Source organism: Eublepharis macularius, chromosome 1, assembly GCF_028583425.1.
Source record: "Eublepharis macularius isolate TG4126 chromosome 1, MPM_Emac_v1.0, whole genome shotgun sequence".
NCBI lineage: Eukaryota > Metazoa > Chordata > Lepidosauria > Squamata > Eublepharidae > Eublepharis > Eublepharis macularius.
The window spans coordinates 202,349,075-202,372,694 of record NC_072790.1 but is presented as its reverse complement, the minus strand read 5'-3'; the positions used below and the strand labels follow the sequence as shown (position 1 = coordinate 202,372,694).

Genomic DNA, 23,620 nt, shown 5'->3' with positions numbered 1-23,620 from the left:
CACTTTCCACCACCATTTGGCTATATCAGCTTGCTGAATAATAGGCACGTTCAACTAGATGGAAAGGAGGGGAGGGAACATCCAACCTTTTCAGTCAAGGGTGAGAGCTTACGGGATGCAGTATAAGGTATTGAAGCAAAGAGTGACAAATGTAGGCAGCAAGAGAAAGGTATCTCGTGTCATACAGGAAGTTTCCAAGGAACAGATCACAGTCTAGTTCTGCAGTACTTTGGAGAGCTCCCAGAGATGGCAGGTGCTGTTCCGATAAAGTTCAAACCTTAATTGAGTTTTTGTATCTTCTTTCACAACTATTAAAACTTTGCTGCTCAGATGATGTTGTAAGAAATGTTGAGAGGAGCTGCTCTGGTAAGGTGCCATAGTGCCACTGAATAACTTAAATCGCCCCTTGTGCTTTTTCTGATGCAGACCTTTAGAGAAGCAGGGAAACACAGGGAGTTTAACCTTGGAATAGACTTCCAGTAGATTCAGGGATTATGAAACCTTCTCACCCCAAAAGGATCACCATTGGGTTGCAACAATGAGTTACAATAAATTGATGTTGCATGCCCTATCTTCTTTGCAGAGTTCTTGAACCCTACACAAAAGGCACACAGCCAACACACATACAGACTTCTCAATTTCTAGGAGGCTGAAGCCTATGGCCAGAAATCAACAGCAAAAGTCTAAAGGTGTCCTTGGTTCTTAACTTCTTCATGGAGAAGACGCTACAGAGCAAATGCATATTCCCATCTTTATGATTCAAGGATAAAGACAAAATAAGCTACTATACTATAGATGTACAAGCATTAAATCTTCTTATATTATTAAAGCAAAGCTTTGGTATGGATTCTAAACAGAGGAATACTTTAAATAAAGTTTGAACTACTCACCTGATCTCCAGTGACCAGAATTGCCTCCAGGTGATCAGACATGGAAGAATTCATAAATTAGATGAAAATTGGTTGTGTCTTTTTTCCCCCAGGCTGTTGATGTGCCACAAAAAACTATTATAGGTAAATGTAGGAAAGTGTGCTAACAAAAACGCTTGTGGTCCAGCCACTTTGGAAGCCTCATTTAATGAACCTACCTTAAACTGTATCAGAGAGCTGACTGCATCAAGGATTTTTAAAATTGTTGTTGCCAATTCATGAACTCCATGAGGCAGAGTTCTTTCTGGTTCTTTCAAGAATTGCTTATCACTGCACATTCCCAGCCATTTCCCTTTCCACTTATGACTGTGTGGTCTCCCAAGATCAGCTAAGAAGAATACAATACAGTTCTTGTGAGCTCACCATAAAGAGATTGTCTCTCTCAGGTCGCATGACTTGATGCGCATTAGGTCTGTAAGGCTGGTTGTTCACTGTGAAATTAACCACATTAAACTTGCTTGCTTAAAATACTCAAGTTGACTTAACAGCTAGATTTTTTCCCAGCTCCTCCATCCAGTCATTCAGCATCCCTGTCTTCGCTGTCCCCAATTTTCTTCTGAGAAACAATGAAATTTGAAGAGCTTCTTCTGGAGGTGGATGGCTTCGGGAAGTACCAGATTCTGGTTTACCTGATGCTTTGCCTGCCCAGGTTGGTCATTCCCATGCAATTCCTGCTACACAATTTCATCTCTGCCTCTCCATCTCACCACTGTATTGTACCAAACTTCACTGGCATTTCAAACCTCAGCCGGGATGAAATTTTCCTCATCAGCCTCCCAAGAGAACCTGATGGGACATCGAGTTCCTGTAAAATGTTCTCTAGACCACAGTATCACTTGCTGGTAAATTCTTCAAAGGAGCTGGACAACACTTCATCCATTCAGAGCTGCCAGCAGGGGTGGGTCTACGATCACTCACAGTATGTATCAACCACAGCCACTGAGGTAAGCATTTGGTACACTCCTGTTTACAAACCACGGTGTTTCCTTAGGGATTGTGGAGCAAAAGGGTGAGTCGCCACATCCAGGCTAGGATAATAGTGCATGCTTTATCTATTTACAGGACAGAACTGGAAAAAAATCCCTCCAGAATGTTAGCTTGGTCCTCCAACGTTGTTCCATGGCTAGTCACTGCCAGTCTTTATATTGTTACATTTATTTACATCATAAACTTAAGACTTTGAAACCATAGGTGGTTTTCAGAAAACACCAGTCTGATGTCATACATTAAAGTCCCTCCTATTGGGTTAGATTCAGCTAGCTTTTCTGTTGCCGACAAGGGTCCTCTCTACACCTAAAATACTGTGCTGGGATTACAGGACCCACATGGACAAAATGTGTGAAGAAGACTGTAGTAAGGAGAGGAATAGGGAAAGACTAACTAGATCCAACCCAATGGCACCAGAATAGAATGCATGTTTCCCTTTGGTAAGTAAAAATACTGAGAGTCAGGCAAGATGAATTGAAGGCTAGGGGTTGGGCAGTTGTCCCCAACTCTTTTTTTAAAAAATGGGACCCCTATCAAATTAGCAGCACAGGCTGATCTCCTGGAATCTTGACTATTTAACACATAGGCTCTTGGCATGTTACAATTTTGAGGGCATTTTTAAACAGATAGCGGCACTGGACACAGAATTTAGCTTTCTAAGGACACCCCTCAAGTTTCTAGCCCTTGTGACAGTAATAATATGCTTTAAGGGGAATGGGCTATGCCTGCTGAAATCACAGAAGTTAGAAAGCTACCCAATCAAGATTATCTGTAGTGGTGGGGCTTCAATATGCTACATAATAGTAAAGAGTCCAGTAGCACCTTTAAGACTAACCAACTTAATTGTAGCATAAGCTTTCGAGAGCCATAGCTCTCTTTGTCAGATGGCTCTCGAAAGATTATGCTATAATTAAGTAGGTTAGACTTAAAGGCGCTACTGGACTCTACTATTTTGCTACTACAGACCAACACAGCCAACTCCTCTGGATCTATGAATATGCATGCTGCATAGTTTCTTGTCCCTTGCTATGATGAGAAAAACTGAAATAAATTACGCAAAACAGTTAAAAAGCAAGATGGGTTAGTCTGCCTGTAGCAGTAGAAAAGAGTATGTGTCAAGTAGCACCTGTAAGACTAACAAAATTTGTGGTAAGGTATGAGCTTTCCTGAGTCACAGCTCACTTCTTGTGGTGTGTATAGCAATGGCAATTACATTTAGTGACTAATATTTTAGAACCTTCTCAACTCTGAAGACTAGAGACGTTTCAATAAAGGAAAATTAAGAAATCAAACTCTCAAGAAGAAGAAAGCTGTGACTCACAAAAACTCATACCCTACCACAAATTTTGTTAGTCTTACAGGTGCTACTGGACTCTTGCTCTTTTCTACAGTTAAAATGCAAAATGTATTATTAAGGGTGATAGGCAGACTTGCTTCATTTGCATAATTTCTACAGGTCCCAGCACTGAAATTTCCTTGGAACAGAATTGGGATTCACACATTCATATCACGTCTCAATAATCTATTTCACTGTTTCAAAAACCAATGTTCCAAAATCTGATATGCCAACAGGATGATGAGTGAGTTCTATAATATACAATTTTGGTTTTGTCTCAAAAGTGCTATAAAACAGTGTCTTTGAAACTGTTTCTCATGTAATGTGTCAAAAAGCAAATATCTGAGAGAAAGTAACTAAGTGAATGTGTAATGAACAGTGACAAGATCCCACCCTTTTTGTATAATACAAAAGCCTAGGTCAGAACTGAATCCAGAAATCATGAAAGAATAATCAGAAAGCCACCTGTCAACTGCCTCCTGCCTTCTCTGGGAGAGCAGGAGTTGGTTGATATTGCTAAAGAAATTTCCTCTTTCCCCTGGTTTCCTGGGAAGGCATATACAGAAGGATGTCATATAGATCACTTTCAAATGACCAGACCCAACACTGTAATCACTAGACCATACATGTTTTAGCCATTAAAGCCTTCTTCAGTGATCACTATGAATTGATACACACTGTTGACCCATTTATTAGATAAAGTAAAATAGAAGCGGATGAATGGATCAAGATGACCCATGCTGTGACCACAACCCATGTGGTCACAGCATGGGTTGATAGAAATCCCAACCTCCCATTTATGGTCAATACCTACTATCCAGACACACTTATGTTATGGAAAAAAGGAATGATGTTATTTCCAATGATGTTATTTCCAATGCCTGATCAAGGCAAACTACGTCTCCATGGTGTGTATAGCAATGGCAATTCCATTTGGTGACCAATCTTTTAGAACCTTCTCCACCTTGAGGACTAGAGACATTTGAATAAATGAAAATTAAGAAATCAAACACTCAAAGCATGCAATGTCATATGTAAGCAATTAGGAATGAAGAAGGCACCTAGGTATCTGGGATGCCTTGGGAATGCAGTGCTCTGTGGGCAGTTAAAAAGAGAAAAGTGCAGGGCTATCAGTCTCAATGGGTGTAACAGACTAATTTATCTGTACCTAATTAAAACTTCTGAACTGTCCAGTCTGCAAAATTTATTTTGTAAAACTGGATAGCATCAAAGAGCTTCAGATAAGGTCTGATAACAAGGATCTCTTTAGGGAAACTGCTTCTCAGTACAAATTATTTGTGTGTTCTTTTTGTTAACTCTTTCTGATCAAGGTATAAAGAAACTTCTTCTACACTTTAACAGTGCAATCCTAAGAAGAGTTACTTCAGTTATAAGACCCCCCCAAAAAACACATTTTGGTTCTTAGGTGAGGACGACCAGTTACAAATGAAAAACAGTTTTTATTTTATGATATGTGAATTTCGTGAGGGCTCAGTGATAGAGCATCTACAGCCATACAGTGATTCTGAAAGAAGTTTGGCGGTATTCATTCACGGTAAACCATCACGCTGAAAAGTGAAGATGCTACTGTGCAGATATACCCTAACATTTTGTGACAATTAGTACAGATTCTTGTGACCACTGTGAAAGTTGCCAGATATGCTTCTGCATGGGAGTGGCTTCATGTGGCAGCCAAAACATGTTAGTATATAAGATATCCCCCAATGTATGAAGAGTTTCCACGCCAGCATTACACATTCTACATATCGATTGATAGCACAAATACACTAATTAACGGGAGAACAGTTCACGCACTGAGTAACTTATGTACAGATTGGCTGCATAAAACTACTTCCTTATGTTTTATGATCCATTCGCTCATCTGCACAACCTGGATCACCAAGCTGAAGGCAGCCTTTGTGACATGCTGGGGTGTTCAATCCAGACTAATTTTCATAATGGCAGGGAAGTAGCAAAAACAGGAGGTTCTTTAAAGCTACAGCCATGCTGTCCAGTCTAGAGTTTGCCAGTCTAGGCTCTTATATTATTGGTTCTAATGTTCTAGTGGGACCTGGTATGTGAGAAGAAAGGCCTCAACCAAGCAATTGCTACTTTCTTCTTCATTGGGGTTACCCTTGGATCTGTATTCTTTGGCTACTTGTCTGACAGGCGAGTATGTTTATATTCCTAACATGATTTGTTGCTAAATGTTGAGGCAGATAACAATACTTTAAAAACAAAAACGTATCTAATACAATATATAATATTACATGTATCAACTAATTGTAAACATAAACATGTGCTATCCTCCCCTCCCCACAAATGCTGGAGTTGCAGCAAATGATATTTCAGTTTTCTGACATTTCTAAGACTAGATATAAAGGAGGTCTGGTGCTTCCCAGAAGTAAGGGTGATACAAATTACCGATATTACCAAGCTACTTCACCATATTCTTTCCCCCGCCTACTAACTCAAAGCCACTCCTACCTGTTTCACCTCCACCTAGGAATGGATCTTCAGTTTTTTTTTTACAAAAGATTAAATACTGACGATGAGAGCTTTATTTTGGATCAGGGCGCAACATGGAGCAAAAGGAAGGGGGAGACGAACCTTTCTCTCTCCTCCAATTTCCCTATCTCAATTGCTCCCACCTCTTGAAGTTCTGTTTGCCCTGTGTGAGAGGAGTGTGCGTACATTATACTGGTCCCTGTGTTTTCCCCTGTGGACATGATGTGCTTGCTCCACAAGGCTGCCCTGCTTCAAATCAGGACCCAACATGGTTGCTATTTCCAATATTGGAAGAGAATCCATTCACAGATCTCCTGACCCCTGTTAGGGTTTGGCATTAAACATATAGGTGTTCTGGGAAATGCAGCTTCTAATGACTTGTGATGATTTTATTTATCCACAAGAAGTCACTGTTGATTCATATTCAGAAGGAAAAAGTGGGTTAGATACTGAAGTTTAGACACAGCAAGAAACTGCTCACTCTTTTTTGCTTTACTTTCTTAATAAGAAATACCTCAAGTAAACCATGGGGCCTTACTAGGTGACACACTCACAGCCCCCACAATATGTTTATGGTGCTCAGTGGCTGCACGGGATTCAGACGTCTTACTTGAAAGAAGCTCTTCTATCTCTTTTTCTCTCCGCTCAACTACAGATATATTTTTTAACAACTAGAGGAGTTCTATATGGAATGTGACTGCTATCAAGTAACATAGGTGTTTATCAACAAGCAGCACAATGACTTGCCTGTTATGGCCCTAGCACCAGTTTTCAGCCTTTATTTCCCCAGTAATTTCACTCCCAGCTAGCAATGCTAGAAGTGAATCTTCAGGTGTTTAGTCTGTGCCTCAGCTTGGTGCAAGAGGAACCTGACACAAACTTTTCCAGGACGCCATACAGTTCTCAAGTGATTCACTATTTGTTGATTGAGAGTTTTCCTGCTCCACCCAACCCTTGCTGTGCTTCAATATCCATCACCAAGCCCTTTAGAAGAAACAATTTCGCTGTTTTCACCTTAGCAAAATTAGCCTTTCCCACTCCGCTGTGTTTAGTTTCAGTAATATACTGTTTTCTTTGAATCAAAACTTGCAGAACAGTTCTGCCAAGAGTAAAATTTAGCAGGTGCATGCTTTACACTGACAATCTACGTGACTGTATGAAACATTGGCTGTTTCCACACGGTTTACCTGTGCTCGTAATGTCCCGGTAGATCGTGCAAAAACCGTGGACGATTGTGTTTTCTTGCGTGAGATTTGCGCAATGTCACGCGACGCCGCACAAATCTTGCGCGAGGAAATGCGATCTTCCGCATTTTTGCGTGATCTACCGGGACGACAGGTAAGCCATGTGGAAACGGCCATTGTGCCAGCTTTTCCAGAATAATTAGGGGAACAATAGAAGAGAGCAGCTCAGTACAAATTATAACCAATACGAAACTCTTAATTTGCAAACTGCATTTTATAATCCTCCCCCCCCAAAAAGCATGTTTGCCCTGAAAAACAACCCTGTGAAGTAGATCACCTTTCTTTTCCTTTCAAGCTCCTTTGATCCAATGATATTAAGCAGCAGACAGGGAGACTTAATTTCTTTAAGGAAAATATGGTGGAGAGATATTGGGCCATGAAGTAGATCACTATAGGCCAAACTAAAAGAGATTCTGGGAGCAGTTTGTATGAATGTCCTAAATGAACTTTACTGGGAGCACCTGCTAGAAAGAAGAGAGGCTACAGTGCGGGGTTTCACCCTCTCCCGCCCCCCACAACATTTTCCTGACCTCCAATGGCGCCTCGGAGCTCCTGTCTGCCACATTTCCTGTATTTTTTCCCCATCAGAGCAAGCAGAAGCTGCAAGAAGTTACTAGAGGATGGGAAATGGTGTGGTGGATGAGGGAAATTAACTTTCCCCCCTCTTCCTACCATGGCTCCCATCTGAATCATCCCCAACTCACCCCAGTGGCTTCTGTTTATCAGTTTAAAAAAATACTTGGTAGCTCCATTCACAGATCTCCCAGTTTTATGTCTAGTTGACTCCTAGGTGAAACATGATTGCTCAAGGCCACACAGGGTTACCAACTCCAAGCTGGGAAAGTTCTGAAGATTTGGGGGTAAAGCCAAGGGGCAGTGGTGTTTGGGGAGGAGAAGAACCACAGTAGGCTATAATGCCATCGAGTCCCCACTCCAAATCTGCCATTTTCTCCAGGGGAACTGATCTCCATAGTCTGGAGAGCAGATGTAATTTGAGGAGAGTTCCCAACCCTCCACTGGAGATTGGCAACCCTCAGGCCATGCAAGACATCCACAGCGAAGAACCCATGTCACCAACATGTAGATCCCTGGAGTACTCTGGGTCTCAAACTCCTGCCCTCCCTACTTCCCAAACACTTAGATGAAGGCAAATCTTGATGGTGAGAATGGCGAGGTAAAGATCAAAACACTTTGGCCCTATCCAGCAAGGCATGTCTTATGTGATTACTGTAGTACGCTCTCAGGAAGAACAATGGTAACAGTGTTCTGGTTTGATCACCCCCAGATTTGGCCGGAGGAGGATTCTTCTACTTGCTTTTGCCATCACTCTGTTCTTTGGAACCATGACTGCATTTTCAGTGTCCTACCTGATGTTTGTTGTCATGAGATCACTCTGTGGTGTGGGGCTCACAGGCATATCCATCATCTCCTTGATATTAGGTAAGAAATCCTGAATGAGAGAAGTACATTATTTCACTGTCAGGCAGGAAGCATCTGAGCAGCTGCTCCAGGGCTGGGGTTGTTGATATTTATCAGATCTCCTCTTCCTACTCTCTAGTTACACATCAACTGCCACTAGCAGCTTCATGCATTGATACAGTTCAACCTGCCTTGCATACTCAGCACATACTATTGTGCATATACTGACCATGCTCAATTGTTTAAAAATGTGTTGTTGCTTCACTAAACAGGGCATTCACTGCTACTGTGCCTCTTGTGTTGTTGCACAAGTGTCACAAGAACTAATTAGAGCCCATCCAGTGACATATCAGTGACAAGCAATTCCGGCCCCACATGTGTATGCCAGTTTGAAATGTCTTGGTTTGTGTTCTTCAGTTATTTCATGACTGGATGTTTTCTTGCTATACAGTTTAACACAGAAGTGCTTATCTACCCATTACAAAAAATGATCCAGTGGAATTTTCTTTCTCCTCACTCAGACCAAAATGTAATGATGCCAGGGTCTGACAGGCATAGAAACTTGAACATTTTCTAATTTGGGGGTTCAATTACCCCACTGATTATTTCATTAACCCTCCATGAAGCAATGCCTTGTCACTTAAGGAACCATAGGTTGAATTTGTAAATGAGTTGGTATAGTAAAGTGGATAAGAGAATGAACTGCAATCCACAATGTCCTTCTGCCACAAACTCACAAGTTGGCGTTAAGAAAGTGCCTCAGTCCTCTTGCAGCATGGGGATAATAATACTGGCCTACCTTACAGGGGTATTGTAAGGACTACCAGATGTTATCTTCTTGTACTAGGCTGCCCCCTTTCAACAAAGCTATCTTATTGCAGCAAGCCTATTTTCACACACATACATACACATATGTCTGTTGCCTGTAGACAGAACACCATCCTGTTATCACTGACAGGAATATCATTTAGAAACTAATGGATTCAGGCAATCTTTGACTTTTCATACGGAAGGACTTTTAATGAGTTAACATAAAAACATAAGAAGAGTTATGTTGGATCAGACATGTGGCCTGTCTTAGTCCAGTATCTTATTTCACATAGTGGCCAATGAACAGGACATAAAGGCCAAAACCTTCCCCTGATGTTGCCCCTTAGCACTAGGTTTCAGAGGTTTACTGCCTCTGGATGTGGAGATGTCCTTTAGCCTCCATGCCTAGTAGCCATTGATAGAAGTTCGTGGTCGACACTGTGTCATCTGGCAGTGAATTCCACCACGTGATTAATGGTTTGTTTGTTTACTTCATTTATAGCTCGTTTTTCTCTTCAATGGGGACCCGAAATAGCTGACATTCTCTGCCCCTTCATTTTATTCTCACAGCAACTCTGTGAGGTAGATTAGGCTGAGAGAGAGCAACTGGCACATGGTTACCCAACAAGCTTCCATGACAGAGATGGAATATGTACCTTGGTCTCCCATAGCCTACTCTAACACTTTAATCACTATACCGCACTAGTTGGGTAAAGAAGCACTTCCTTTTGTCCATCCTGAATCTATTGCTCCTCAGTAGGGCAGTAATTTGTCAAGCAAAGTCAAGCATTGGCTGCTGAGTCACTCTCTTTGATGTAGTGAACAGTGTAGATTCATAGAATGGAGAGTTACTGGCTGTCCCACACAGAGGTTGAAGAGAATCCCAAAGATGTGTGATCATGTGCTGTTAACTTTCAGCTGTAGAATGGACAGACATCAAGCACCGCACCTTCTGTGGTACCATCAGTGGCATCTCCTGGTCCGTGGGATACATGCTCTTGGCGCTGCTTGCCTATATGATCCGAACTTGGCGTTGGCTCCTTCTAGTTGTTACATCTCCTTGCCTCTTAAGTATTGCCATTTGGTGGTAAGTGATGAACTTCAAAACTTGTCCTATGTTCCCAGCTCCATGTTGTTAAGTTCATCTTCTCTCTGTCTTTCCCAGCTTCCTCTTCCTTATACCCGTCAGCAGTTACATAATTTGTCCTTGAGAAAATATTATTGTTACAGATTGATGTATTGTGGGAAATTTTGTACCTCTATACGTCTATTGCAAGTCTTGAAGTATCTATACTACTGTAGACCCTTAGTGGTCGTTTTCTGAATTGTTCACGCCTTTTTTGATATCATATTGAATTGTTTTTGCCTGTGTGCAATATAAATAATTCTGTTTGCTCTGGAAGCAAGTGCTGCTGGGAGAAATGTGTGTCATTCCCTTCTTTGGTGGGGAAAGAGCATTTTGTTCACCAGTAATTGGAGCTTGGATAGCTAACTGCTGCCTGTAGAGTAATGTGAAGAAGTTTAATAAAGTTTGGTTTTTCATTTTTGTTACATGGTAGTTCAGCTACGGTATTTAACTTTAGTTAGTTGGGCACAGACTGATATTTGGTAGGGTAGCTTTGGCCGTGTCCCTCTCGACTGTTTGGTGGTAATATAATTAAAGTCTATTCTACACTTAACATTGCCCATTGTCTAGAAGCGATATCAGACATGAGAGCACCCAAAGCAATCTGGGTACACAAGTGCCTTGCACTTCTAAAAACTGTGGTGCTGCTGCAAAGTCCAAAGAGGAATTTACTCATAAAAGATATGCAGGTTTCATATGTCCAAATTTCCCAGTGGATAGTACTCAGAGTTTCTTTTCTGTCTCTAAACAGGTGGCTCCCAGAATCTGCCCGGTGGCTTCTCACAAAGAAGGAGGTAGAGACAGCATACACCCACCTTTCCAGATGTGCCAAAATCAATGGCAAAAAGGACTTCCACTCCAAGATAACCCCAGAAGTGAGTGAACACCTAAAAAGAACTCAGTGTGAAAGCTGAGGGAAGAACAGTCTCTGAGAAAGGAAAGTGTGCTATACTAGAAATGCTATAAGTAATAGGCACTGGGATGAAAGTGGTACAAGTAGGATCCCTCCATTCCTCCGATGGGGCTGGGGGATCCCCCATTCCCAGCCTCCACCCTCTGCCACCACTCACCTGGCTGGCAAGGGGGAAAGGCATGGGAATGGACCACCCAGAGCATGCTTGTGGTGCAGTGCAACGGCATCATTTTTAGGATGCTTCGCGCCAGACACTCTTACAGCCTGCATGGATGATGTCTCTCCTGGAAGTGACTTCATTGTGTCAGTGCTAGGAATGCTCATGCTTTGCGCATGGGTGAAGACGTCATTAAGGTGAGTGCCAGGTCGCCCCTCCCCAAAGCGAAGGGAAGGGGAGCTGGCAACTCTAACAATAAGCCCCTAGTTTTGTGATCCTCGTCAATCCTACATCTTGGACTATTCCAGCAAAGCAGGGAGTAGTGAGTAGGTTCACTTTTCTTTCTGTCAGGAAAGCTCTAGAACTCAGTGGCCTACAAGGGAGCTCAGATCAGTAACCCTTGCTCATTTTGGCCACCCTAATTTACTAACCCTTTAAATTTTCCTCCTTTCTTCTGTTTCTAGCTTAATTATATCCTGTACACACAGAGTTGGTGGTGTCATTCCTGAATCAATTATTATCATTTATAGGGAGTGGAGGCTTAAGTATTGTTTTCTCTTTACAGTCAAAGCCTTGCTTGCTTGTTTAATTTTTTATTAATTTTGAAATTTGTTCTGCTAATTATAATGTATTTTGTTAAGATCAATTGCAAAGAATAAAGCAATGCTTAAGCACCTTCCCTCTTCAAGGAAGAAGAATTGATCGTTAGAAATTGATGCGATGGCCACAGTCAATAACTAATATACTTTACTTTATTTAAGTAATACAATAGAGATCCCAGGTGCCTGCCAAGCCGCCCAGCGACTGCCTGCCATCAGCAAGCGCCTCGAGTACAAGCGCACTGCACAGGCTGCCGGCAGATGCAATGACATCACCATTCCGGTGAGTGCCGGACATAAACTCTCCCAGTGCTGATGTGCCGACATCACTTCCAGAAGTGATGCCATTGTGCAGGCCACAGGAGTGCTCCTGTGCTTTGTGTAGGGCTGATTCTTTGGGAATCAGCCCCAAGTAAAGGGCAGGAGCATTGCCGTGGCCAGTACGATGTTGTCACTTCTGGAAGTGATGTCACCATTGCTGAAAACAAGATCCTGGACTGAACTTCGGCTGATCTTGATCCAGCAGGGCTGTTATGTTTTTATGTTCTTAGGGAGAATAGACACACTTGATATTGCACCCACAGGTACACACAATCGCATGCACAGGAATTCAAGCTGGGTCCCCATCTGTGGATTTACGCTAGGGTGTTTTCCCAAATGAATCTGAATGCTAGATTCATATACTTGCTCTAGGGAAATAGTGAGAACCTTCTTTAAGGAGGGGACAGGATCTAGTCTAAGCAAGGTGGATCCCAAGGCTCTGAGAGGTATTTTCTCTTTCTCTGCTACTCCTTTGGCTGCATTCTTAGGTCCTGCAGAAGACAGCGATTGCAGAGGAGTCACGGAACTACTTTTACTGGCACTTGCTGAAGACTGCTAAGCTGAGGAAGATGACACTTTGTTCCGCCATAATATGGTATGAACATGGTTCCTTATGACACAAACAGAAGACTGTACTTATTCCCAGCATTTCAAAGAGAAGGAAGCAGATCATCTCACAGAAGCTGTTGCATCTAATTGAGGGGGGAATTAGAATGCAAATTTATGTATTGATTTTTTCCAAGAACCCCTTTCCCATATATAGGTGCTTCTGGGGCAGGAGGGCTATGGGCAAACTTTTTCCAGTGGGGGCAATCCAATTTGTTTATCATCTGCCTTGCACAAGAGGCCTATTTTTTATATCCAAGGTGGCAAGAAAACCAAAGCCTTTACTGTCATTTTACTCTGGTCTCCATACTCCTCCAGGCTGATATGTACGCCTTAGTTTGTAGCTATCAGCCGTCATAAAATATTAGTGATAATTTAAACGGTGATCTTCTATCTATCAGTGCCTATTCAACAAGCACCTTTTGCTATTAGCTGAGCAAAAGTCTAGGCATGATCCTCTTTTCACTTATTTGGATGAATGGTTGCTGAATCTTCTGTTTGCTTTTCAGGTTTGGTGTAGCATTCACGTACTATGGCATCACTCTAAATATCAGTGGCTTCAGCTTGGATCCATATTTGACACAGTTTATGTTTGGGGCCATTGAGATCCCAGCCAAAGTGAGTGTCTATTTTATCTTGGATCGGATTGGCCGCAGGCACTGTCAGGCATGGACTCTGATTGGGACTGGATTCTTCATTGCACTGAACGCGTCCATCCCTGCAGGTGAGAGGTTCATTTTGCCTGGTTTGTAGCCTTGTTAAGCATTTACTCCTAGCTTTATCTGTTATCCCATTTTGTCCTCAGGTGAAGGAAGAAGGGAAATCATCAACACAAATTTGAATATAACAGCAGCCTTGCAGACAGTTATGTACTTGTGGAGAGTCAATGGAATTTAAGCAGGTGTAACGGTTGCAGGGCTGAAGCCTTAAAATATATGCAAATACGAATATAGCAAATGGATCAGCTAAAGATCAACCGTTTTCTGACAACATTCTACCAAACCCTCTCTGATCTCCGTAACTAATTTTAAACTATTATTAGAGGATTAAGATTAGGAGTGTGCACTTCAAAAAATGCCTTTTAATTTTTAGTATTTCAGAAAAAGTATGATTATCATTATCCCAAAATTGAGACTGACGATATCATTTCTGGAATCCATTTCAGGTGATTTTTTCAGGTTTGAAATTATTGGGTATCAGAAGAGCTGGTCTGTCTCTGGAGGCAAGGTCTACCACTATAGTTTTCAATGGTTGGTTGACCTGGCACCCAGACTCCAGAAGCCTGATCTATTCCCACAGTTTGTAAGGGTGGTAGGTCTGGAGTCTGGAGGTCAGAGGTAAGGTCTACCACCCATTGAAAATCATTGTGAAAGACCTGGCATCTGGACTTAGCTGCAAGGTCTACTCCTGTTGATACCAATGGAAACCAAAATACGCCCCCATCTCAAAATTTGTATAGTTCCTGCATTCCTTCATCCCTTGACCTTGCTGTCCCCCCTCCAGATCTCCTCCATAAAATGAATGCAAAGTGATCATTCACTGAGAGTATCTGAAGAAGTGGGCCCTAGTGCCTGAAGACTTATACAGGAATAAAATGTTATTAGTAGTCTGTACGGTTTATTGTAATGACATCACACGACTTGTTCTTTCCTTTGTCAGAGCATGGGCATGTTCGATCTGCTGTGGCCATACTGGGGAAGGGTTTCTCGGAAGCTTCCTTCACTACAGTCTTCCTATACACAGCTGAACTTTACCCCACTGTACTCAGGTAAGGGGCTCAGCCACTAATTGAACCAACAGACCTCATATTACAGAATAATGGAGACAGAAAGAAACAAAACACACTTTCTCAGTTAAATGGGATTTTAGGGGTTCTTTTTTCATGCTACATTTTGTAATATATTGCATGAGTGGAACAGTCATTCCAGAGTCTTTAATGAACATGATAATTCATTACAATAGTAAGTTACATATCCCTGCCCTAGTTTGGATGTTATTGGGAAGTGGGTTTTTTTCCTCACAGGAACTTCTGTGCATCTCCCCAGTTTTCACTGCCTTTCCTATGACTTTTCCCAAACCTGCTTTGCTGCAAAGTTTTGGGAAAGTTCACAGGAGGTGGCACCCATGTGGACAGGAAAGTCTGGATCTCCCTAGTCCTGCCCACATTGGCATTATTTTCACTGACCCACCCCCAGGTTTTTTGTTTAAATTAGCAATTCAGTGTTGTTATAGTGTTATAACAATATGTCTGTCAGATTTTCCAGATTTCATTTTTTTTAAAAACATAGTCTCTTACATTGTGGAAATATGCCTTTTCCCATTCTGTCTCTAAAAGGAAAGGGGCTAAGGACTTTTTAAAAAATGAAAGCTGAAGATTTTATTTTAAAAAATCCTGAAAAGCCCCCCTGGTGGTGTCATCATCGTCGAGGTGGAGCTTGGGCTTGTGAGAGGGGCGTGTGGGAGCCAGGGCAGCTAGATTCCCATCCCTGCTCGTCTGTCAATGTGTGTTGTTCACCCCTTTGAGTTGATCAAAGATGGGGTCCTTGTTAGGATTCTGAAATGAGACATGTTAGCCACCAGCCATGGACTTCACTCTCCTCCTTGGGAGTTAGTGCTAGGTGCTCCCTCAGTGGTGCTACATGCCCTCTCCGTTCCTCTCCCACCACTGAAATGCAGCACTGTACTCTCTAAGTGCACACGGCAGAGACCTCTGAGACCGAAGCCCATGCTGTATGCCAGACCTAATGAACCATGGGGCTTCCTGGCTGGGGGTTATGTAGTGCTGGAGGGGAGGTTGTGACTGGGTGTGGGGCAGGGTGGTTGGCTACCACTGGGGTGGGAGTTGTTGGTTGCAGCTGCAATCAGAATCCTGTGCTCCACTGGGAATTTGGGGCAGGCCACACAGGTGGGGGGGGCGGCATTCGGCCTTTTCCTTTGCATGGGTGCTATGGGCTGTTCTGTAGTTTTTGATGGCACAACTTTCTGCTGGTTTGAGGGGGGCGGTCCTGGGCTGGGACACCTTAGGAAACTGACTGACTCTAGTCACACCTCAGGGTCTCTGCTTTTTCTTTTTTTTTTATATAAATTTTTTATTTTTCAAACTACAAAACACTACACAGCACTACACAAGACTATCACAAGGAAAGGGGAAAGGGAAGGGACAAAGGGGGATGGAAAAAGAAGAGGGGGGGATGACCTACAAACACTAAACACTACACTTCAATGTTTTCCCTTCATACTGTCATAATACAAAAATAGCTCCATAGGATAATGATGGAGTGGTTAATCATACAGAGAATAGGCATTTCAAATTCTGATTAAACTTTCCTCCCCCTTCTAGGTCCCGGACGCAATTCTCTCTGTGCAACCGCTGTTGCGGTGCTCTCCTCCTCCCCCCCCCCTCCGGCTTCTCCTTTTCTTCGTTCTCGGTGCAGCAGAATTCCGGGTTTTTCTCCTCAAAATCCTTTAGTTGATCTTCTGATAATATCTTATAGGCCTGATCTTTATATCTAAACCATATTCCTTCCGGGAATAACCATTTGTACTTTATTTCATGGTCCCTCAGAAGAGCTGCAAACTTTTTATACTTAAAACGCCTTTTCCGGACTAGAAATGGAACGTCCTTCAAAATCTTGACTTTCAAACCCATAAAGTCCAAATCCGCATTGTATGAGTTATATAGGATGGTGTCCCGAATCTTTTTAAATGAAAAGTCAATAATGATCTCACGAGGCAACTGTCGCTTTGTTGCATATTTTGAAGAAGCCCGACGGACCTCCAAAATGGCGCTTTTAACCTCTTCTTTAGTCGTCCTCGCGGGTATCGCCAATAGTTCCGAGACCACCTCCCATAGATCCTCATTGTCCTCCTCTTTCACATTTTGGAGACGCAAAATTGTCTGCGTTCGTTCCATCTGTAGCCCGATCAGCTGGTTCTCAACCAACTTCAGCTCCTTTTTTGTAGCCTTCACAAGTGACGCACTTTCCAGAGCAGACTTCTCTGCCCCCCCCGCTACTTCCTTAATGGTTTTCACTTCGCTTTCAATTAAGCCCACCCTTTGATCAGTTTCGTTCAGCTTGTCAACAAAGGGTTTTATGGCTTCCACCACCGCCCTGCGCACCAACTCTTCGAGCGACTCTCCCTTCAAGGTAGCCGAGATTGACTTACCGAGAGCGGGACTTTGCTTCTTTGCTGCCATTTTGGGGGGGGGGCAACAAAATTCTGGAACTCACCGAAGGGGAAGAACGAGTCTTCTTCAGATCAACCTCTCATTCATGAACGCTTGTAGAACAGAAGGGATTCGCTTGTTTACGGGCTTCCGCCTGTTCCTTTTATTTGCCGTTTCTCGTTGCCCGGCGGCACTCGAGGCGCCGCGCACGTCTGCCAGCCTCCATAGGGACAAACAGGCAATTCCCCCCCCCCCCGCATTGATTTCGGGGAGTTCTTCCCGCAGCGTCCCGGACCCTGGCTCCCTCCCTGGGAGTCCTGGGGGCTAATCCTTGCGGATCAGCCGCCCGGTCAGGGTGCCCGGTCGTTTCCTCCCGGACCGGCCGAGAGGAGCGTCCGGCATGGCTGAGAAAACGAAACCGAATCAGGGTCTCTGCTTTTTCTGATGGTCCAGCAACTTGCATAGGTGCTGCTCTATAGTGTTTCCATGCTGGAATCAATAAATAAATGGCACCCAGTGCTGGTCTTACTTGCAAACCTTTGAGATTTTACTAGCAAACCACTGGCGTTACTGGTGCCAGTCTTACTTGCAAACCACTAGTCTTACTGGTGCATGTGCATGACTGCATCCCTGGCTGATGATGTCACTTCTGAAATGACCTGGAAGTGACTGTGTCATACCAGGGCAGATTCTTTAACACTTGATCCAAAGTACAGTGAAAACACTATGTTTTGGGCTGAGTGTTAAAGAATTGGCCCTGACGCAATGCTGTTCCTTCTAGGTCATGCTGGAAGTGACATCATCAGCCAGGGATGCTATTATGCAGTTCCATTTCCCTGGACTACCTCCTCCCACCAATCAGCATAAATTGCCCTAAGCAGGCACCTGGCAAGGCTATCTCTCATGCTCTAATTAGATGAGCTACTGGGAGGTTTTTAATTAGATCTTTCTTAGCATTTAAATAGGGAATAACAGCTGTGTGGGATCCCTGACTTGGATTGGGATCATGGTGCAAGGAGAACAGGATCTAACTCTTCTCCACAGGTATTTTCACAGATCAAAACTGACACCTCCTCCCCAGGGGCTATCAAGTAGAGATGGGCATGAACAGCAATATGAACAAAACAAGGCCACAAACAGCCCAATCTGCTGTTCGCGAACAAGCTGTTCATGAGGCCCCATTTTAAACAAACAGGTGGTCGTTGCAAGCCTCGTTCATTGCTGTTCGTCTTGCTGTTCGTCAAGCCAGACAGTCTGGCACCTGCAATCAATTCCCTTAGCAACTTAGGCAGGGATTGTCTGAACTCTGTCTGAACTCCTGCTGTTGCCCTGGAAACCCCAATCCAAGCCCAATTTAGCTTGATAGGCAAGTCTTCTTTTCAAGTGTGGAGCTCCAAATTTGTTACAACAAGGGAACAAAGACCAGGGGGGAGGGGGTCTCCCAGCTCCGGCTTTGCAGACAGTGGAGAGGGAGAGACAGTTGCTGTTAGCATTTTGATAGAGAGAGTGCATTGGAGCTTGAATTTTCTTTATGTGTGGTGGGATAGGGATCTACTCCTTCAAGTTCCATGGCTGCTGCCAGGCTCTGGGCCAAGCTATTATTTATTATTGGTACCTTTCCTGGTGCCTGCTCAGGTCAGGTTTCTGGGCGTGGTGCAGTAGGGATCTTGACCAAACTTAGATGATGGCTGGAGGAGAGCCTGCTGGCCCCCATGAACAGCCAACCAGTGAATCCCTGTTCGTGGATGGCAATGAACAACGAACATCATGTTCATTTTTTTTCCTCTTTGTGCCCATCTCTACTATCAAGATGTGAATACTCAGAAAGAAGGAAATAAAAAGGATGAGGGGTTTTCTGAAAGAAAAAATGACAATCACCCTCACTTGCTTATCTTTTTCCTTTCTAGAGCAAACAGATTCAGTTCTGATCAGCAGTGTCATATGAGGGAGGAAGATATATGCACATCTGCCCCAATACAAATCTAGACCTTGGTCTTTTTTGCAAAGGCAATTTTTTGCTGCGTTTGGCCCCATACCACTTCAGGTTTTCTTCCAAATTCTGGACAATTAACTCCCCCTTCAGATTTCAATGCGGCATTTTAAGAGTTCTTTTCTGGGTTTTCTGCCTGTGCTTTTTCTGCATGGAGAGAAAATTTGGAAGAGAACCCTTGAAATGCTGCATTGAAATCTGAAGGGGGAGTTGATCATCTAGAATTCAGAGGAAAACCCGAAGAGTTATGGGGGCCAAATGTGGCAAAAAAATCGCCTGTGCAAAAAAGGCCCTTGTGTGGCTGATATTTCTATTTCTTTTTTTAAATCATGGGAAGATCCAGTAAAGGATTTCTTCCAGCTTGGCTGTTAGATTTGGGTATGTTGTCTAGAGTTGCCAGGTCCCTGGGGGGTGAAATTGGAGGATTGGGGATTGAAGGGGGGGTTGTTATGGGAGGGACACTTACCTTGTATCCAAAGAGCTCCCACATTGCACTAGGAATGATGTCTTTCCTGATGTAACACAGAAGTAATGGGCTGTGCAAGGGGCTGACTGATTAAAAATCAGCTCCAAACACTAAATTGGGGGCTGATTTTTATGCAATTCATCCCTAGAACGACCCATTACTTCTGCGTTGTGCCAGGAATACAATTCCTGGTGCAATGCAGGGGTGTTCTGGAGTGCGGGGGTGCCCTTAGCCCCCCACATGTTCCCACACCTCCCCCCCGTAGGCCAAATGAGAAAGGGGGTGGCGGGTGGAGGCTGGGGGGGGATTCCCCCCACACTAGGGGACTGGCAAATCTAATGCTGTCCTTGCATGCCCTTATGGGAGAAGGCGATGCTTCTTGCTTGTTTTTTCCCTTTTTCCCCCTCTTTCAAGGTACACAACACTTTTCAGAGAGAGCTTACAATTCAAATGTTGGGAGGACAAAGCAGGAAAAAGTACACAAAGGGCATGATTATGCGCAAATGTAATTGTGTATTTTTAAGTTTTGCTTCAGCTGAGAGTGAGAGCTAAAGGGTTATTTTGAGAGATCATTGAAAAGTTTAGAGAAATCATTTGAAGGGGGAAAGAGAGAAAGCGACAGAGATGGCCTCATATTTTGATTCATAGGCAAGGGAAGTCCGGCCAGTGTAGGGGGCAAAGCTAGACAACCCCAGCAGCAAGGTATTAAATGGGGGGAAAGGCCAAGTTCAACCCACTTGTAAGTATGGTTACAAAGGAGGCTTTTGTAGCATTGTAATGTTGGTTCCTCTTCTCTTGGCAGACAAAGTGGCATTGGCTGCTGTTCATTTGTGGCACGGATTGCCAGCTCCTTAGCTCCTCTGATCATGTTATTGGATGACACCTGGAGATACCTTCCTCCTATGATATTCAGTGCAGTGGCAGGTTTGTCTGGAATGGTGGCCTTTCTGCTAGCAGAAACTACCAACTGCCAGTTACCAGAGACTATTGAAGATGTGGAAGATGATGGGTGAGTGTCTAAGACTGATGATACAAGGGTTCCTGGAAAGTAACTTGAATTTCCCTATGATATCAAGCGGGTATCTGTTTATTGTTATCCTTTTCACTGTAGGAGGATGATCATATATATTGTATATGTAAAAGATCAATAGGCAGAACTATATTTTCAATTCTGTTTTTGAACCTTTAAGCAGTGCATTTCCATGGACAATCTATTCACTCGTACAAATTTTCACAATACCATTTCTTCAATTGTTTGCTTCAGTTGGACTGTTGATATTTTTGCACGTGCATGATTAACTTACAGAACAGAGTCAAATGGACATTAAGCTCACACTGGTTTGTAAATATTTTCCCAGTGAACTAGAACTAACAGGAACCATAAACCCAGTTGCCCCCAAACCCAACTGGAACTGATCCGTAAAGCCAAAAATCAGCAATTGGTTCAAAATAAGACAGAAGGTAGATGGCTAAAGTTCAAATACTTTGAAAATATATATAGCTTGGCCCAAAAATGTTTTAACCATTCCACTGAGAGTATTCAATGAGAGACTGTACAATGGCTGGCCATGCAGGTGTGATCCATTCCAGAGGTTTATTTGTCTATGTGAACTCTGGAATGGCTACTAGATTTTTAATATAAAGATTTTGAGAAGATGGATTCACAATATTCTACAGCCTGTTCTTCTCTGCTCTATCCTCAGTGTACCTGTTCTGTCCCCAGTTTCATCTGTTGGATTTCAAACTGGAGAGCCAGTTTGGTGTAGTGGTTAAGAGCAATGGGACTCTAATCTGGAGAACCGAGTTTGATTCCTCATTCCTCCACTTGAAGCCAGCTGGGTGACCTTGGGTCAATCACGGCTCTCTCAGCTCCACCCACCACACAGGGTGATTGTTGTGGGGATGATAACAACATACTCTGTAAACCGCTCTGAGCGGGTGTTAAGTTGTCTTGAAGGGTGGTATATAAATTGAATGTTATTATAATTATTATGTTTACACGGGGGCCTATTTTGTGTAGAACCAACATGTATAGATCCAGTCCACTCTGAGGGAGCAGATCAGACTTTCCATGGATATAAAAAAACTAAATCTTTTGCTTAGAAGATCACATGGGTCACTGCAAGCTCAATCTTCCACTGCATATACATCGTAAATGTCTGCATAGGCATTGCCTCTATCATTTATATGTTTTACCTTGGAGCAGAAATTGCATTCGATATACAATATTCACCTTGTGTTTGCCATAAGTAGATTAACATAAAGAAGCAAAGGTGGAGGCTGATTAAAAACATGATTGCTCCTTCAGGCCTTTCAGTGACCATATAAAGTTTGGTTCTCTTATTCTTTTCTTCAGAAATAAAATATCTCAAGAAGGTATGCGTGGAGAAATAGCTCTTGGCCCTATGAGTCCAATTAGCACAGATGTTCCTCTCTCTCAGCAACAGGAAGCCAGCAGTGACTGTGACATGAAAGTGCCTCCTAAGAACTCATTGCTAGCAAATGGGATGGATACTGGATGTTAGTAAGAACTGAATATAAGAACGGAACCATGCTAATTGCAGCTGATGTGCAATATCAGAATTGTGTATAACTTTTATTTTAAAATGTTCACTTTTAAAATTTATTATTTTGTGCATGTAATAGAATAAAGTAGTTGGACTTCATGAAGTCTTGTAAAAAGATGTATGTACGTGCACGCACACATGTATGTATGAACAACAGTGCTGTAACCAGGGTACCCAAGTCTTCTGCTAGACCTCCTGCCCTAGTCTCCCTGTTCTCCATTGCAACTCAACAAGGTGGCAGGGAAAAATGGAGAGGGGGGATTTGGTGTCATGCCAATGCATTGGTTGAACTGTAGAGTTTTTGGTGAATCTTAGAGTGTTGTGCCGATGTGATGATGTCACTTCTGGTTCATGTAGAAGTGACATTGTGGTATTGGCGTGACACTGATAAGATAGGTCCCTGCCCTTTGCAATCTCCCACTGGGTGCCAGTGCTGGGATGTTAAGCTTAGCTGTAACAGCCCTAGGAACTGGAGAGCTGTGGCTTCTCAGTTCCCTTTGCCATTTCACTTAATAACTTGGCTTGTGCATTAACCTAGTTTGTAAACTTGGCTTTCCTTGTCATCAAGCAGTCCAATTAGAGTAAAAAATGTATGCCGCCTAATTGCACCAATGGAGAAGCTGGTGAGGAAATCCTCTCAGCTCTTCAAACTGGGTGAGGGATAAGCTTTGCCTCCTCCCAGTTCCTAGGAGGGAAGAAAGAATGTGTTGTGGGTTTTTATATAAAGGACAAGCTGAAAAAATAAATGCTTTTGTCTTTCCTTTGTACAGTCTACCCTCCCCTCTGGATCATCCAAACAGTGTTGTAAATAAATACTTCCTAAGTAAGTTTAGAATTGTCTTATTTTTGTTCTATTGTTACCACAACATAGTAATACCAATGACACCTGTGGCTTGTGAGACCCTTCTGTTTTTTGAAATAGAAGAATATCACCGAGAATGCCCATTAACTGGGTACTCCTATGTATAGACCTCTCACAAATGTGCACCATTTGTCTCAGATTAACTCTGAGAGCAAAGCAAGAATATATTAAACATACACACTCTGAATGAAAAACATTTACTGCAAGGCAGGCCTGCAGTTCTCAGACAGCTACAGCACACACTAGGGGTTACATAACCAGAATATACAATCAAGAAGGTATCTCTTAAAGAAACAGTCCCTTTATTACAACAAAACTGTATGATACACCACAGATATAATGTTATGAGCTCCCTTCAAAACTGCAAGTAATAAATAATATGTGGTTGAATACCTCCACTTCTTAACTGTGCAGAAACATTGTTGGAATAACAATGAAAGTTTAACAGATCTTGAAGCTGAAATAAGAGCCCGAGTAGATAAAACATGCAAAGATGGATCAGGAGGCTAAAATAACCCCACCTCCCAACCTAACTGGCCATGCCCCACAAGAGGAGAGCTGCTGGCTTCTGGCAGTCATGGTGCGGCTTGTACCCTCCTCACAGCAGCACCT

General features: G+C 42.9%; 1 pseudogene; it reads left to right on the top strand.

Moving 5' to 3' along the window:
* The first annotated feature begins 1,495 nt into the window (after nucleotides 1-1,495).
* On the top strand, nucleotides 1,496-22,104 carry LOC129325031 (solute carrier family 22 member 7-like; annotated as a pseudogene).
* Nucleotides 22,105-23,620: the final 1,516 nt, after the last annotated feature.